The sequence below is a fragment of the Coregonus lavaretus genome (assembly GCF_964263955.1).
Source record: "Coregonus lavaretus genome assembly, contig: HAP1_SCAFFOLD_54, whole genome shotgun sequence".
In the NCBI taxonomy this organism is placed as follows: Eukaryota; Metazoa; Chordata; class Actinopteri; order Salmoniformes; family Salmonidae; genus Coregonus; species Coregonus lavaretus.
The window spans coordinates 2,035,837-2,052,289 of NW_028158385.1; the positions used below are offsets into that span (position 1 = coordinate 2,035,837).

General features: G+C 47.3%; 2 long non-coding RNA genes across 2 annotated transcripts; both read right to left on the reverse strand.

Moving 5' to 3' along the window:
• Positions 1-14,419: 14,419 nt before the first annotated feature.
• On the reverse strand, positions 14,420-15,130 carry LOC311124073. The gene is made up of 3 exons (XR_014612685.1): positions 15,058-15,130; positions 14,712-14,862; positions 14,420-14,491 (listed from the first exon to the last, which is right to left on the reverse strand). It is a non-coding gene; the product is annotated as an uncharacterized lncRNA (long non-coding RNA).
• A 415-nt stretch (positions 15,131-15,545) lies between these two features.
• On the reverse strand, positions 15,546-16,144 carry LOC311124074. The gene is made up of 3 exons (XR_014612686.1): positions 16,071-16,144; positions 15,852-15,986; positions 15,546-15,741 (listed from the first exon to the last, which is right to left on the reverse strand). It is a non-coding gene; the product is annotated as an uncharacterized lncRNA (long non-coding RNA).
• Between the last annotated feature and the right edge of the window lie 309 nt (positions 16,145-16,453).

The window sequence follows — 16,453 nt, forward strand, 5'->3', positions numbered from 1 at the left end:
AAACAGATAATTCGTGTGTTAACGAATTACGTTGGCTAGCTAGCACAAATATATTGTATTTAGCAGCTACAGTACAGTTAGCTGGTCGTGTTGGCTAGCTAGCAATGGCTACTGTGTTGACTTTGTTTGGAAAACGGCTAGCTAGCTAGCTTCGTGCTACCTACAATAACTACCCACAATAGCTACCCACAACAGCCCACGATGCCTGACTATGACGCCATAGCTAACTAGCATGCTAGCATCCAATAACACACAGTTTAGCACCAATACTTGGTTACAACAGACTACCAATAGTGTGTTAACACACTAAACAGATAATTCGTGTCCGTGTCTAGTTCCTTTCATAACGCAGCAAAAATTAAACGTTGGCTAGCTAGCACAAATAAATTGTAATTAGCTGCTACAGTACAGTTAGCTGGTCGTGTTGGCTGGCTAGCAATGGCTACTGTGTTGACTTTGTTTGAAAAACGGCTAGCTAGCTAGCTTCGTGCTACACCCGGGACCGCCGAATACCATGCTAACATACAATAACTACCCACAACAGCCCACGATGCCTAACTATGACGCTATAGCCAACTAGCATGCTAGCATCCAATAACACACAGTTTAGCACCAATACTTGGTAACAACAAACTACCAATAGTGTGTTAACACACTAAACAGATAATTTGTGTCCGTGTCTAGTTCCTATCATAACGCAGCAATAATTAAACGTTGGCTAGCTAGCACAAATATATTGTATTTAGCTGCTACAGTACAGTTAGCTAGTCGTGTTGGCTAGCTAGCAATGGCTACTGTGTTGACTTTGTTTGAAAAACGGCTAGCTAGCTAGCTAGCTTCGTGCTACTCCCGGCACAGCCGAATACAATGCTAACCTACAATAACTACCCACAACAGCCCGCGATGCCTACCTACAATACCTAACTACGATCTAAATACATAATTAAGCCTTACTCGACAAAGCCCAAGCTATGTACAAAGCCAAACTTACCCGACGCCAGCTGATATTTGTCTTCTGCAATCAGTAGGTGTAATTAAGTACAGTAGCTACTAACTACCTAACGTTGATGCCTCAGATAATGAGGTTAGAAAAACGGCTGAAATGGTAGGTAGCTAGCTGGCTTAATTACAGGTACTCTTAAGCGTGAAATAACATTGGAAACAGCTATCCACCGTTGCTAAACGTTACCAGTAGCTACCCGCTAGCTAGCTAGCCTCGTGCTCCGCCGTATACAATAGTTACCTACAATAGTTACCTACAGAAACCTACAATAACTACCTAAATAACTACCTAAATAAACTAACCTACAATACCTAACTACAACTACCTACCTACAATCAAATACATGGTTTAAGCTTTACTCAACGCCATAAAAGAAGCCAAGCTTACCTCGTGCTAGAGAAAACACAACCTCTCCCAACGAGACAGCACTAGTAGCCTCCATCGTGTTCGCGGTGGCCGATGTTGTTGAAGCTGCAGTAGGAGTTGTGCTCGCTGCGCAGCACGGGCAGGCTGTCGAAGGTCACACTCTTGGAGGGGCTGGGCGCAGGGTTGCAGGGGGACGTGGCGGACTGCCTGGCGCTGATCCTGGCCACCATGATGCCCGTGTCCCCCTGCAACCCTGCGCCCAGCCTGTCCTTCAGTGCCATTAACCACTACACCACCAGCCCCTCCAAGAGTGTGACCTTCGACAGCCTGCCCGTGCTGCGCAGCGAGCACAACTCCTACTGCAGCTTCAACAACATCGGCCACCGCGAACAGAAAGTTGCTCTTTGGCTTCCCCATGCATCCCCTAGATATGTTCCCTATCTCAATTGCATACTCCTCGTGTCCTCTCTTCTCAAAATCCATTGGATGAGAAAGCCAGAGGTCCCGCCCTTCTGAACTTCTCATCCAATGGGTTTTGAGAAGGAGGCGAGGAGATTGAGAGTCTCCCATAGTCTCGGGCCAATACAAAGGACTCAACGGACCAAATAACCAATCAGGGATGTCTGGGTGTGGCCTAGTTCCATAGAGGTCCATCCATAATGTAGTCTAAGATAATAGAGGTAATGTCCATCCATAACGTAATCTAAGATAATAGAGGTAATGTCCATCCATAACGTAGTCTAAGATAATAGAGGTAATGTCCATCCATAACGTAATCTAAAATAATAGAGGTAATGTCCATCCATAACGTAGTCTAAGATAATAGAGGTAATGTCCATCCATAACGTAATCTAAGATAATAGAGGTAATGTCCATCCATAACGTAGTCTAAGATAATAGAGGTAATGTCCATCCATAAATCCTGCAGGACCTTTAATCCTGAACCACTGCTTTAATTGACTAGCTTGAGTAAATGGTTCTAAGTTTTATATCAGTGCAGCCCCTTTAACAAACTAACTCTGTATGGTCTTTTAACATTGCAGATGAGCAGACATGAGTTTAGTGCCAATTGCATGGATATTGTAGCATGGGTGATGGAGTCTACATCCACTGTGGTTGTTCCCGCCCTTGACCTCACCATGCAGATAGAGCTCTCTGATTCGCCAAGCTCTTCAGGATCAGGAAGTAATGAGGCAGGAGAGGTGACCTCTCTTGGCCGCAGCGTCAGATTCAGCTGTAGTGGAGGAGCCAGCAGGTGCACCAGCGCCAGAACTGCCTACAGCACACACATTCCCACGCCTTTCCCCTCCTCTCACAGGTACCTAGCCCTATCCCCTCCACTCACAGGTACCTAGCCCTATCCATGCCTCTAACAGGTACCTAGCCCTATCCATGCCTCTCACAGGTACCTAGCCCTATCCCCTCCTCTCAAAGGTACCTAGCCCTATCCTCTCCTCTCACAGGTACCTAGCCCTATCCCCTCCTCTCAAAGGTACCTAGCCCTATCCTCTCCTCTCACAGATACCTACCCCTATCCCCTCCTCTCACAGGTACCTACCCCTATCCACGCCTCTCAAAGGTACCTAGCCCTATCCCCTCCTCTCACAGGTACCTACCCCTATCCACGCCTCTCAAAGGTACCTAGCCCTATCCCCTCCTTTCACAGGTACCTAGCCCTATCCCCTCCTCTCACAGGTACCTACCCCTATCCACGCCTCTCACAGGTACCTAGCCCTATCCCCTCCTCTCACAGGTACCTAGCCCTATCCCCTCCTCTCACAGGTACCTAGCCCTATCCCCTCCTCTCACAGGTACCTAGCCCTATCCCCTCCTCTCACAGGTACCTACCCCTATCCACGCCTCTCACAGGTACCTAGCCCTATCCCCTCCTCTCACAGGTACCTACCCCTATCCACGCCTCTCACAGGTACCTAGCCCTATCCCCTCCTTTCACAGGTACCTAGCCCTATCCCTTCCTCTCACAGGTACCTAGCCCTATCCCCTCCTCTCACAGGTACCTAGCCCTATCCCCTCCTCTCACAGGTACCTAGCCCTATCCACGCCCCTCACAGGTACCTAGCCCTATCCCCGCCTCTCACAGGTACCTAGCCCTATCCATGCCTCTAACAGGTACCTAGCCCTATCACCTCCTCTCACAGGTACCTAGCCCTATCCACGCCTCTCACAGGTACCTAGCCTTATCCATGCCTCTCACAGGTACCTAGCCCTATCCATGCCTCTAACAGGTACCTAGCCCTATCCATGCCTCTCACAGGTACCTAGCCCTATCCCCTCCTCTCAAAGGTACCTAGCCCTATCCTCTCCTCTCACAGGTACCTAGCCCTATCCCCTCCTCTCAAAGGTACCTAGCCCTATCCTCTCCTCTCACAGGTACCTACCCCTATCCCCTCCTCTCACAGGTACCTACCCCTATCCACGCCTCTCAAAAGTACCTAGCCCTATCCCCTCCTCTCACAGGTACCTACCCCTATCCACGCCTCTCAAAGGTACCTAGCCCTATCCCCTCTTTTCACAGGTACCTAGCCCTATCCCCTCCTCTCACAGGTACCTACCCCTATCCACGCCTCTCACAGGTACCTAGCCCTATCCCCTCCTCTCACAGGTACCTATCCCTATCCCCTCCTCTCACAGGTACCTAGCCCTATCCCCTCCTCTCACAGGTATCTAGCCCTATCTCCTCCTCTCACAGATACCTAGCTCTATCCCCTCCTCTTTTTGCAGGTATTTCCTGTTATAGGTACAAATATCCATTCCAGATCCACTTAGTGAGAAATACTACTTAGATACTACACAACCACTCTAAAACGTTTACTCTGAATGTTAATGTTTGGTCTGAGTGTGGTTTGAGATGGTTCACAATGCTTCCTTTGAATAACAATAACAAGGTTGAGTTTGTGTCCCAAATTCTTGGATCATATTTTTTATTTTGTTACCATATACTATTCATTTCTGTTGTGCATTCTGCAGGTCCATGACCTCTTTGCTAAGTGAGAACGAAGAGCGATATGTCTCCTCACCTGAGGGTGGCGATAGAGAGATGAGACACAGACCACACTCAGCACCACTGAGATCTGTGTTTGGCATCTCTGAGGACTCTGTCTTCGACATGGTCCAGAGCGGCCAGTCGCAGGGTGACATCGTACCGCTGCCCAAACGGAGTAGACAGGAGAAATACAGACCTAGCAAAATGTCAACGGACGGCAAGTTTATGATGGGTATTGTCGAGTTGGTTATAAACCTTCTCAACTCCAGATTGGCTGAGCTAATGCGAAGTGTCAGTCAGGGAACTCTAGTTCTGCTGACTGGAAGTATCTCAGCAAGTCAACAGTTTGCCCAAGAGATGCTAAGCATGGCGACTTCTAAGATGTATTCCCATGCCATAGAGCATATTGCGCTCGGCCACAAGTCTCCCCTTGAGTTAGAGAGGGAGCTTGAGGCCATCTTGGGTCCTCTGGCTGGACAGGTCATAGTCATCATCATAGATAGCATCATCAAGGCTAAAGCCAACGGAGGAAATGAGGGGAGAGCGTCCAGCCCCTTGACCTATTTTCTAACTGCCATTTCGGCAGAAATACAAAGCCTAGTGGTTCACAGATCGGCTAGCAGACCATCCACCAGACTGTCCAACAACGACCCACTGCTGAACATTTCCAAGTCAAAGGTCTTAAGATCAGTTCTGCTCAAAATGGCAGAGCTCTTTGGCCAAGGTCCAAGTGAAACCTGTCTAGTTCCACTAGTCCAGAGTCAGTCCAACAACTCCATTTGCGACTGGACTGTGAATGCAGGCACCATTCATCCAAGTACATTTCTGTCCGACAACAGAATGACAGAAGTGTCATCCGATGTTGTGGATCTTGTACTTGAGGTTTTTTGGATAACAGGATTTTTGAATAACAGGAACCCGTCAAGGCCACAGAGTGCCTGCTCCCACAACTCAGCTAGTGGAGCAATAGATATGAGAGCTCTTGCTGAGGACTTGGTCAGACAGGTGTCTGTCAAACTCAGCCCATTTGTCTCTGAGAGTCAACTCTCCACCATGTCCATGACAGATCTGTCATCATCTTTTTCTGACTCCACCTTGAAGCAGTTGTGTTCTCGCTCTGTTGTTGCTCTGGCAACTGCCTGTCAAGCAATCAAAACAGAGCTCGAGAACCAGAGACCTACCAACCTGGCAGCCAGAGACCTACTATCGTCTCTGGTAGAGACCATTGAGGACATGGATATCTCTGACATCCTCCAGGGCCCGTCGGCCATTTTGGAGGAGGCTGCTGTGATAAAGCACCCAGAGATGTCCACCTCGACAATATACAGATCTCTGCTTCTCGACTCATCTCTCGCCTCCTCTAAGATGGTCACTGAGAGCATTATCTTCAACAACCCATGCCCATCAGAGGAGAATGTGAGTATTCAGAAGGAGCTCCCTGCTGATAAAGTTGACATCCTCCATGGTCAACCAGTGGAGGAGTATATTGTCAAAGCTGAGCAATGCATCATTCAGGTCATTCAGGATGCAGCTGTGACATATACTGCTGCGCTGGATAAAACCGACACTTGTGGGAAACTGTCGGAAATCCTATCTGTCCATGTTTCCTCAGAGAATATTGAGGAGGCATCCTCTGATCTCTTTGGTGGAATTATTTCCGACCTGCATGAGGTATCTGAGGTCAATAAGGCCTCCATGCGTACGAAATCAGGTCACAAAATGTTCTGGGTGGAAGTGAGTTCAGGTTCCCAGAAGATTTATACCAAAACCCTGGACAAACTAAGGAAGCTGTTCACCTCCCACCATCTCACTGAGGGAAAAAATACTCCTGTGCAAATCGAGCTTTCTGCAACTGGACTACTTGTAACTGAGGCCACTGTGCAGGAATCTCCTGTAACTGAGGCCACTTTGACAGTGTCTCCTGTACAGAAGACAGACAGTAAGACCCCTTCTAAGTCCTCAGCCTCAGCCTACCAGCTCACCCTCGACACCTGCACTAAAGGGGTAATCAAACAGGTGATCTCGGTGCTGAGGGTGGACACTTCAAAGGAAGACTGCTCCGCTTCCGTTGGGGAGAGCACGTCAAAATCATCCTTCGACTTCAACCAGAAGTTGGACTCGATAATTTCGAAATTGGAGGACCTCACCATTTCGAGTGATGTGACGTCAGCCGAGATTGCCACACTCACGCGATCTCTTAGTGCAGCCAGCAGAACCTCTAACATTTCCATCCAGAGCTTTCACAGTGCTGAGTTCCGAGCTAAGGCCAAACACATTGTGAGTGAGACCATTCTCAGAGCTGCTAGCAAAGCCAGCCATTCTTTGCTACAGAGCATGCCTAGCACCACCTTCTCACACCATGTGGTTTCTACAGCCGAAGATATAGTAAATATTATCATGCAAGACCTTGAAAGTGTATCCCAGTACACTGTGGACGACGCAGACTCCTTCCCACTAGGAGAGAAAAAGCTGGAGTTCCAGCTCAAACCCAGAGTTGTCTTTGACAACTTATTGGATGCTGCTCAAACCATGTACCACAGAGTAAAGGATAGACTGAACATCTTTTTCTCTTTTCCACCAGTGTCAGTCACCACAGCCAAATATGTGCTGGACTCCACCCCTGTGGGGACACTCAGACGTTCTAAGTCCGCTGACACTGCTCTTGTTGAGGACAGGAGCCGCCCTCCGTCTGTGAGAAGTGAGAAGCCTTTGTCAAAAGTCTGTTTGGCTAAAAGGTCTAAAACCCTTCTGTCTTCGAGTGGCTCTTCAACAGACCACCATGTAATTGACACATGCAGTGAGGATGTCACTCTGCCCACCAGGAGTATGTCAGTTGTGAGCAACAACAGTTTGAAGAGAGCCTCTCCTCTCCACGGCAGTGGATTGAGTGAAAGTTGCAAACCTCTTGTGGCTCTAAAAGACGTAACAGTGGCAGTCAGCCAAGAAGGCTTTAGCAAAACTGCAAAGAAGACGCTCAGCTTGATCCTAAATGTGATCAAGTGGCCAACTCTGAGAGTTCATCTGTTGGGCAGATTGCAAGTGAGGAGTGTCTGATAGCCACTAACATGTTAGACTCTGTACTGGAGAGCCTTGACCAGTTGCCTGACATGAGCGCTGCCGATGAGATCACAAGGACAGAATCCCATACCTCTATCGCAATGGACGAGACAGGTTCACGGTCAACGCTTGTGAGCCAACAAGAAATAAACATATCTGACACCAATATCATAGTGAAAACTATAATGGACACATTGAAGACAGACGACCCAGAGATGACTTCAGCAGAAGAACATCTGGATAGGCTCCTGTCAGTTGAAGCCCTTCAAGGTGCATCTGGCAACCTGATCACAAAGGTCCATGGTCTCATTCAGGAGATAACCATAAACCGCCAGCTTCAATCCATGGTTGGCCACAGAAGCCTCTCTCAACCAGCGCTGCCTAAACCAGCCCTGAGGAAGCTGTCAAAGGACGATGCCTCAGAGCTCATTTACAACTTTGCCCAGACTTCTGTTAGGAGACTCCTGGGGCAGTGTATGGGAAGGCCTATGCCACCATCGGCTGAAATGGTTTTGGATCAGGTCATCAAGTTGATGACAGACGTGGTGATGGACAGCCTGACTTATGTGTCCAAGTCTACAATGGAGGATGGTAAGTGAAAGTACCTATTTTCATCTGCATAGGACTTAATTGTAACATGCTCAATACATTGCGTTTTATGATGTAAAATTCACTGGGTGTGTCCAAAATGGCACCTTCTTCCATATTTAGTGCACTACTTTTGACCAGACCCTATGGGTCCTGGTCAAAAGTAGTGCACTATAAAGTGAAGAGAATGCCATTTGGGATGCAGTGACTGACTTCAATGGCTGCGTCCTCTTCTCCCAGTTATTGTACACAGGTCGGTCACACTAGCGTGCTCTTCTCACTCAGACACCAGCAATGCCACAAGTGACATCACTCATGGTGTTGTAGCTGACCTTAATGCTACTGAGGAATTCCCTGCCAGGAGCCTTAGCCCGGCTGATGTAAAGGCTGACGGCATGGCCCGCCTTCCCTCTGCCAGAGGGGAAGAGACTAAGAAGAACAGGAAGTGGCGTTTCCTACCGAAAATGCATAAGTTTCCAAAGATCATGATTAAGGTAGGGTGCTCTGTGTTTTGAGATTACCTCTGTAAGGCAGGGCTGACATTTACCCTACAGATTCACTACACCCCTATTGTCTCCATTGTCTTTAGGAGGTTGAGTGAGGACGCTGTAATGCAATCCTAATACACATGGGAGAGAGTCAATGGTTATGTCCCAAATGGCACCCTATTCCCTATATAGTGCACTACTTTTTACCAGAGCTCTCTGGGCCCTTGTCAAAAGTAGTGCCTTACGTAGCGAATAGGGTGCCTTTTGGGATGCACACTCTGTATTTTACACAGGCTCAGTTGTCCTGATGTGTTTTGTCAACAGCTGTTCAAGACAAAAGGGGAACCGAAGAGCCACCCTAAACAGGATGCACTGCCTACCAAACGTCTCAGAGAGACTCATATTTCACAGGGTAAGTGATAAGCATCGATAATGTCATATTGATGTATCACCCTATGACAAGCTTGTTAAAACAGTGACAACAGATACAGGCAGACCGACGGACAGACATGCAGACAGACAGGCAGACTGACAGGCAGACGGACGGGCAGACAGACAGACAAGGCAGACAGAAAGACAGGCAAACAGACGGACAGGCAGACGGACAGGCAGACAGACAGACAGGCGGACAGACAGGCGGACAGACGGACAGACAGACAGACAGCCAGGCAGACGGACGGACAGGCAGACGGACAGACAGACAGGCAGACAGACAGGCAGGCAGACGGACAGGCAGACGGACAGGCAGACGGACAGGCAGACGGACAGACACAAACACACACATTCATTTTCTGATTATGAAATGTTCTTATGACAGATGCTGAGTGTGAGGTTCCAGAGGTTCCATCCACTCCCCCTCCCAAGGAGGACCTGACAACCACACCGGCCCCTGCTCCCCAGGAGTCCCAGTCCCGTAAACGCCCACTCATAGTCAGGGTGTTACACGCTCTCTCCAGAGCCATCTCCAAACCATTCAGAGGAGCTTCTGGGAAGAAGAATTAGCCAAATGCCTGATTTTATTAATATGATATTTTAATCAGAGCCTTTATTTAATAAAACATTACTGCATTGATTTCTGTCTATAGTAGTCTTCATGTATGTGCAAGATAACGGTAAAGTACTTCAAACCACATAGTCAAAAGTATTCATAGTGAAGAACAGGAAGTGGCGTTTCCTACCGAAAATGCATACGTTTCCAAAGATCATGATTAAGGTAGGGTGCTCTGTGTTTTGAGATTACATCTGTAAGGCAGGGCTGAAATTTACCCTACAGATTCACTACACCCATATTGTCTCTCAGCATTAGAACAATACTGTTGTCATTGTCTTTAGGAGGTTGAGTGAGGACGCTGTAATGCAATCCTAATACACATGGGAGAGAGTCAATGGCTATGTCCCAAATGGCACCCTATTCCCTATATAGTGCACTACTTTTTACCAGAGCTCTCTGGGCCCTTTTCAAAAGTAGTGCCTTACGTAGCGAATAGGGTGCCTTTTGGGATGCACACTCTGTATTTTACACAGGCTCAGTTGTCCTGATGTGTTTTGTCAACAGCTGTTCAAGACAAAAGGGGAACCGAAGAGCCACCCTAAACAGGATGCACTGCCTACCAAACGTCTCAGAGAGACTCATATTTCACAGGGTAAGTGATAAGCATCGATAGTGTCATATTGATGTATCACCCTATGACAAGCTTGTTAAAACAGTGACAACAGATACAGGCAGACCGACGGACAGACAGGCAGACGGACAGGCAGGCAGACAGACAGACAGACAGGCGGACGGACAGACAGACAGACAGACAGGCAGGCAGACGGACAGGCAGGCAGACGGACAGACGGACGGGCAGACAGACAGGCAGACAGACGGACAGGCAGACGGACAGGCAGACGGACGGGCAGACAGACAGACAGACAGGCAGGCAGGCAGGCAGACGGACATGCAGGCAGACGGACAGGCAGGCAGGCAGACGGACAGACACAAACACACACATTCATTTTCTGATTATGAAATGTTCTTATGACAGATGCTGAGTGTGAGGTTCCAGATTTTCCATCCACTCCCCCTCCCAAGGAGGACCTGACAACCACACCGGCCCCTGCTCCCCAGGAGTCCCAGTCCCGTAAACGCCCACTCATAGTCAGGGTGTTACATGCTCTCTCCAGAGCCATCTCCAAACCATTCAGAGGAGCTTCTGGGAAGAAGAATTAGCCAAATGCCAGATTTTATTAATATGATATTTTAATCAGAGCCTTTATTTAATAAAACATTACTGCATTGATTTCTGTCTATAGTAGTCTTCATGTATGTGCAAGATAACGGTAAAGTACTTCAAACCACATAGTCAAAAGTATTCATAGTGAAGTACCGTTTATGATTATTGATTGTGGAAATACACATAATACAGAAAAGTTGTTGTCACATATAAAGACAGACATAAAGGAGAACTCCGTAGACCAGTCACATTCTCAAGCCATAACTAAATCCATGAATGGATCTCCTATAAGATGACAGGAGAACATTTGTAACACTTTCTATGAAGCCTATATCTATAATGCATACACTCAAGTCATTTACATTTTACATTTTAGTCATTTAGCAGAAGCTCTTATCCAGAGCGACTTACAGTTAGTGAGTGCATACATTTTTGATTTTTTTCATACTGTCATACACTCATAATGACTTAATTGAGTTAAGTGTTAAGTAAAGTGCAGTTATAAACACATAATGAGGGCTTATTATGTATTTCTTGCAATAAAAAAAGAAAAATGCTACTAGTTTATTAAATATTCATGACTGCTATTGCACGGCTCATGTCCACACTTCTGTACAATAGGGGGCAGTAATGCACCATAACGTTGGATGCCAACTGCCTATAAACCCCACTGAAGAAGAAAAAGCTACTCATGTAATGCATGCTGGAAAGCAGACAAAAACTAATGATTTGCAAGAGATCTAAACACGATTTATAAGCTACTGAACAACAAGTCCAAGAAAGCATTGCTAACCGCGTTTGCACTTTGAACAGATTTCTCGACAATAATAATGGAAGATGTGACTGGGGCTCAGCTCATTGCAGAGGCACTAAAAGCTCAGGTGAAGTGTGTGCAATTTATATAAAACAGTGTTATACTGTGTAACCGTGTTGCTAAGAATATATTAGTCGCTGATCATGTCCTTGGCAGTGAGAATGTAGCACTACGAGTTGTGAAAGTGTGCCAAAGGTCATTACATTTACATTACATTTTAGTCATTTAGCAGACGCTCTTATCCAGAGCGACTTACAGGAGCAATTAGGGTTAAGTGCCTTGCTCAAGGGCACATTTACGTCATTTAGCAGACGCTCTCATCCAGAGCGACACACAAATTGGTCCATTCACCCTATAGCCAGTGGGATAACCACTTTACAATTTGGGGGGGGGGGGGGGGGGTAGAAGGATTACTTTATCCTATCCCAGGTATTCCTTAAAGAGGTGGGGTTTCAAATGTCTCCGGAAGGTGGTGAGGGACTCCGCTGTCCTGGCGTCGTGAGGTAGCTTGTTCCACCATTGGGGTGCCAGAGCAGCGAACAGTTTTGACTGGGCTGAGCGGGAACTATGCTTCCGCAGAGGAAGGGGAGCCAGCAGGCCAGAGGTGGATGAACGCAATGCCCTCGTTTGGGTGTAGGGACTGATCAGAGCCCGAAGGTACAGAGGTGCCGTTCCCCTCACTGCTCCATAGGCAAGCACCATGGTCTTGTAACGGATGCGAGCTTCAACTGGAAAACAGTGGAGTGTGCGGAGGAGGGGGGTGACGTGAGAGAACTTGGGAAGGTTGAACACCAGACGGGCTGCGGCATTCTGGATGAGTTGTAGGGGTTTAATGGCACAGGCAGGGAGGCCAGCCAACAACGAGTTGCAGTAATCCAGACGGGAGATGACAAGTGCCTGGATTAGGACCTGTGCCGCTTCCTGTGTAAGGCAGGGTCGTACTCTCCGAATGTTGTAGAGCATGAACCTGCAGGAGCGGGTCACCGCCTTGATGTTAGCGGAGAACGACAGGGTGTTGTCCAGGGTCACGCCAAGGCTCTTCGCACTCTGGGAGGAGGACACAACGGAGTTGTCAACCGTGATGGCGAGATCATGGAACGGGCAGTCCTTCCCCGGGAGGAAGAGCAGCTCCGTCTTGCCAGGGTTCAGCTTGAGGTGGTGATCCGTCATCCATGCTGATATGTCTGCCAGACATGCAGAGATGCGATTCGCCACCTGGTTATCAGAAGGGGGAAAGGAGAAGATTAGTTGTGTGTCGTCTACATAGCAATGATAGGAGAGGCCATGTGAGGATATGACAGAGCCAAGTTACTTGGTGTATAGGGAGAAAAGGAGAGGGCCTAGAACTGAGCCCTGGGGGACACCAGGGGTGAGAGCACGTGGTGCGGAGACAGCTTCTCGCCACGCCACTTGGTAGGAGCGACCGGTCAGGTAGGACGCAATCCAGGAGTGAGCCGCGCCGGAGATGCCCAGCTCGGAGAGGGTGGAGAGGAGGATCTGATGGTTCACAGTATCAAAGGCAGCAGACAGGTCTAGAAGGACAAGAGCAGAGGAGAGAGAGTTAGCTTTAGCAGTGTGGAGAGCCTCCGTGACACAGAGAAGAGCAGTCTCAGTTGAATGACCAGTCCTGAAACCTGACTGGTTTGGATCAAGAAGGTCATTCTGAGAGAGATAGCAAGAGAGTTGGCTAAAGACGGCACGCTCAATAGTTTTGGAAAGAAAAGAAAGAAGGGATACTGGTCTGTAGTTGTTGACATCAGTGGGATCGAGTGTTGGTTTTTTGAGAAGGGGAGCAACTCTCGCTCTCTTGAAGACGGAAGGGACATGGCCAGCGGTCAAGGATGAGTTGATCAGCGAGGTGAGGTAGGGGAGAAGGTCACCGGAGATGGTCTGGAGAAGAGAGGAGGGGATGGGGTCAAGCGGGCAGGTTGTTGGGCGGCCTGCAGTCACAAGTCGCAGGATTTTATCTGGAGAGAGAGGGGAGAAAGAAGTCAAAGCATAGGGTAGGGCAGCGTGAGTAGGACCAGCAGTGTCATTAGACTTAACAAACGAGGATCGGATGTCGTCAACCTTCTTTTCAAAGTGGTTGACGAAGTCATCCACAGAGAGAGAGGAGGGGGGGGGAGAGGGGGGGAGGATTCAGGAGGGAGGAAAATGTGGCAAAGAGCTTCCTAGGGTTAGAGGCAGATGCTTGGAATTTAGAGTGGTAGAAAGTGGCCTTAGCAGCAGAAACAGATGAAGAAAATGTAGAGAGGAGGGAGTGAAAAGATGCCAGGTCGGCAGGGAGTTTAGTTTTCTTCCATTTCCGCTCCGCTGCCCGGAGCTCTGTTCTGTGAGCTCGCAATGAGTCATCGAGCCACGAGCCATTGCACTGGTATAGCTAACTATTAATATTGTTGTAGAAAAACATTTAGATGTTTATGTGGAATAGCATATGTTAACATAGTGAGTTTTTGTCCTGGGTCCGCCTGGGTCCTGCAGTCGGTGAAAAGCAATTGCACTGCCTGCATCTCAGAACTGCGGCCGCCTTGATCTCATGAGGTTATCGTTGCCCGCGTGTGCATGACGTCAGAGAAAGTCGGGAACAAGTCGGACACAAATCTAACCAGCATGCATTGGGCGGTGATCGCCGGTGATCGATTCTGCGCAGACCTGGCTCATCTCAAATGGGCCTCTTGTCTATGATCTGTCGGCATGGTTATACTGGCCTGTGGCCTTCTTGGAGGCCTTGATGATATCGGAGGGGGGCTCCCATTTGAAGCAGGGCTCCAGATTGGCCATCTTTATGGTCATTATTGAGGACAGGGTGCCATCCAATGCTAGGCTGTTTCTTCTCTTGGTTTTGTTCAGTCCCACAACTGAAAACACCCTCTCAGCATCTGCGTTTGCATGGGGCAACACCAGGACAAGCTTGGCGACGGCAGCAAGCCTCTCGAATTCTTTGGCTCCTGTCACCTATGGAAAATGCACCAAAACACAATGGAAAAACATACCTTGATTTTTGATTGATTAATACTGTGAGTATACTGTAGGTTGATCCATTAACAAAGTTCAGATAAAAACATGCATCATTTGAAACATGCATGACACATATATGCATGCAACAATTTTAAGCAACAGATGTAGCCAAGCCACACCTGCCAAAAGGAAAGACAAAAAAGGAAAAAAAAATTACCTTATGCTTCCGGGTTGCCATTTCAGCCCAGAAGCTTTCCATTTCAGTTTAGTCCTGCAGGGATATCATTGGCATGGTCTGATAATTTAGAAACTCCTCACCCAGAAGGTCATGCTCCTCTGGCCAATGGTATGGGAGGAGATGGGGAAACCTATTTATGAAAGTAGAGTTACAAGTTGTTACGTTTTAGGTATATAGTCATCAACCAGCAGCAGTTCATACACATCTTTGAGGAGAAGCCACATAAGAATATCTCATGTGCAGTTTAGGAGTGAACACACCTCATCATAAAACACAGGGTATTTTAGCTAAGATGATAGACAATAATTAGAGAAAAAAAACTAACCTTTCAACAAAGTACAGGACATCTTCGATGTCACTTTCAGCCCTCTGCCGTACATCTACAAATTGTGCGTGCTTGATCAGTGGCTCTTCCAGTGGCAGCTTCTTAAGTGCATAGTCCACAGCACTTGTCAGGAAACACAACACAGCTTCATGGAATGAATCCACCTGCTGTGGTGTGATGTCACCCTCGTGGAGTAATCTGTTAAGTTTAGCCCTGGTTGTGAACCCAATACAGCATATCGGTATAAGGTACAAGGATAAATATCACATATCACAGTGTTTGATCATAATAATAGTCAAATACTAACCTGGTAAATGGTTTGCCTTTTCTTTCAAGGCAATTTCACAAGGCTCCTCATGGCACTGCAGAGCTGCTGGAACCATAAACTTGGAACATAGCTTGCGTACGAATTTCACCATTTATAACAGACATTTACAAAAATAGTAGGTGAAACCTGTTTTAGAGGACCACTGCAGATATCAGCAAGAAACACAGAATGGAAAAAAACAGCAAAATCCAATCCCACCTCATCATGTAACAAAAATATTGATGACTGCTCTCTCTGAAGCAGCAAGTTGAAAGAAGTGAAAGTTGGTACGGTGGCTTGGAAGAACAGCAGGTACACTTCTGTCATGGGGTCAGTGAATGTCTGCACAAGTCTCTTGAACCTGGCCTGATTTTCATCTTGAATCAATAAATAAATAACACAAAACAAGAGGTTGTCATTAATACAAGTATGGGACTAACAATCCATGTAGTTGCTGCATAATGAAATTGAAAATTGATGACCATACTAGCAGATTTGTAGTAGCTGGCCAGAGGTTCATACAGCCTCAGGATCCTGGTCACACAACGTTCAAGGCTTAGCCAACGGACCGAGATATGCAGGAGGACCTCCATGTACTCCGCTTCATGGAGCTCACAAAACTCTGTTTTAGACATTAAATCCATATCATATATTTTCTACAGCTCAGCATTTCAGTATTACACTTAATAGTATCAAACATGCATACCTGTCAGGTATCCTTTCCGATTTGTGCTACCCTTGAACCAGTAACCGATGTCCACTACCATATCCTCCAAATCAGAACCGGACACCTGCAATGCATAAATCAATCATAACACATTCAGTCAATGCACGTAATTAGGATACAAATAAAAAGTTACATGTAAAGATAAATCAGGCCTTAACTCACTTTAAAAAATCCCACTCCTGCAGCTTTGGCGGTGTTATGTGCCACATGACAAGGACAACCGTGAATATAGGTGTTGGGATGCTTCTGGATCACCCTAGAGGCAATGGAATTACGTGGTCCAATGTTCACAGCTGCATTGTAAACTGAGAGACCAATGCAGTTCTCCCAAGGGATGCCATTCTCCTCTATGGTGGAGTTAA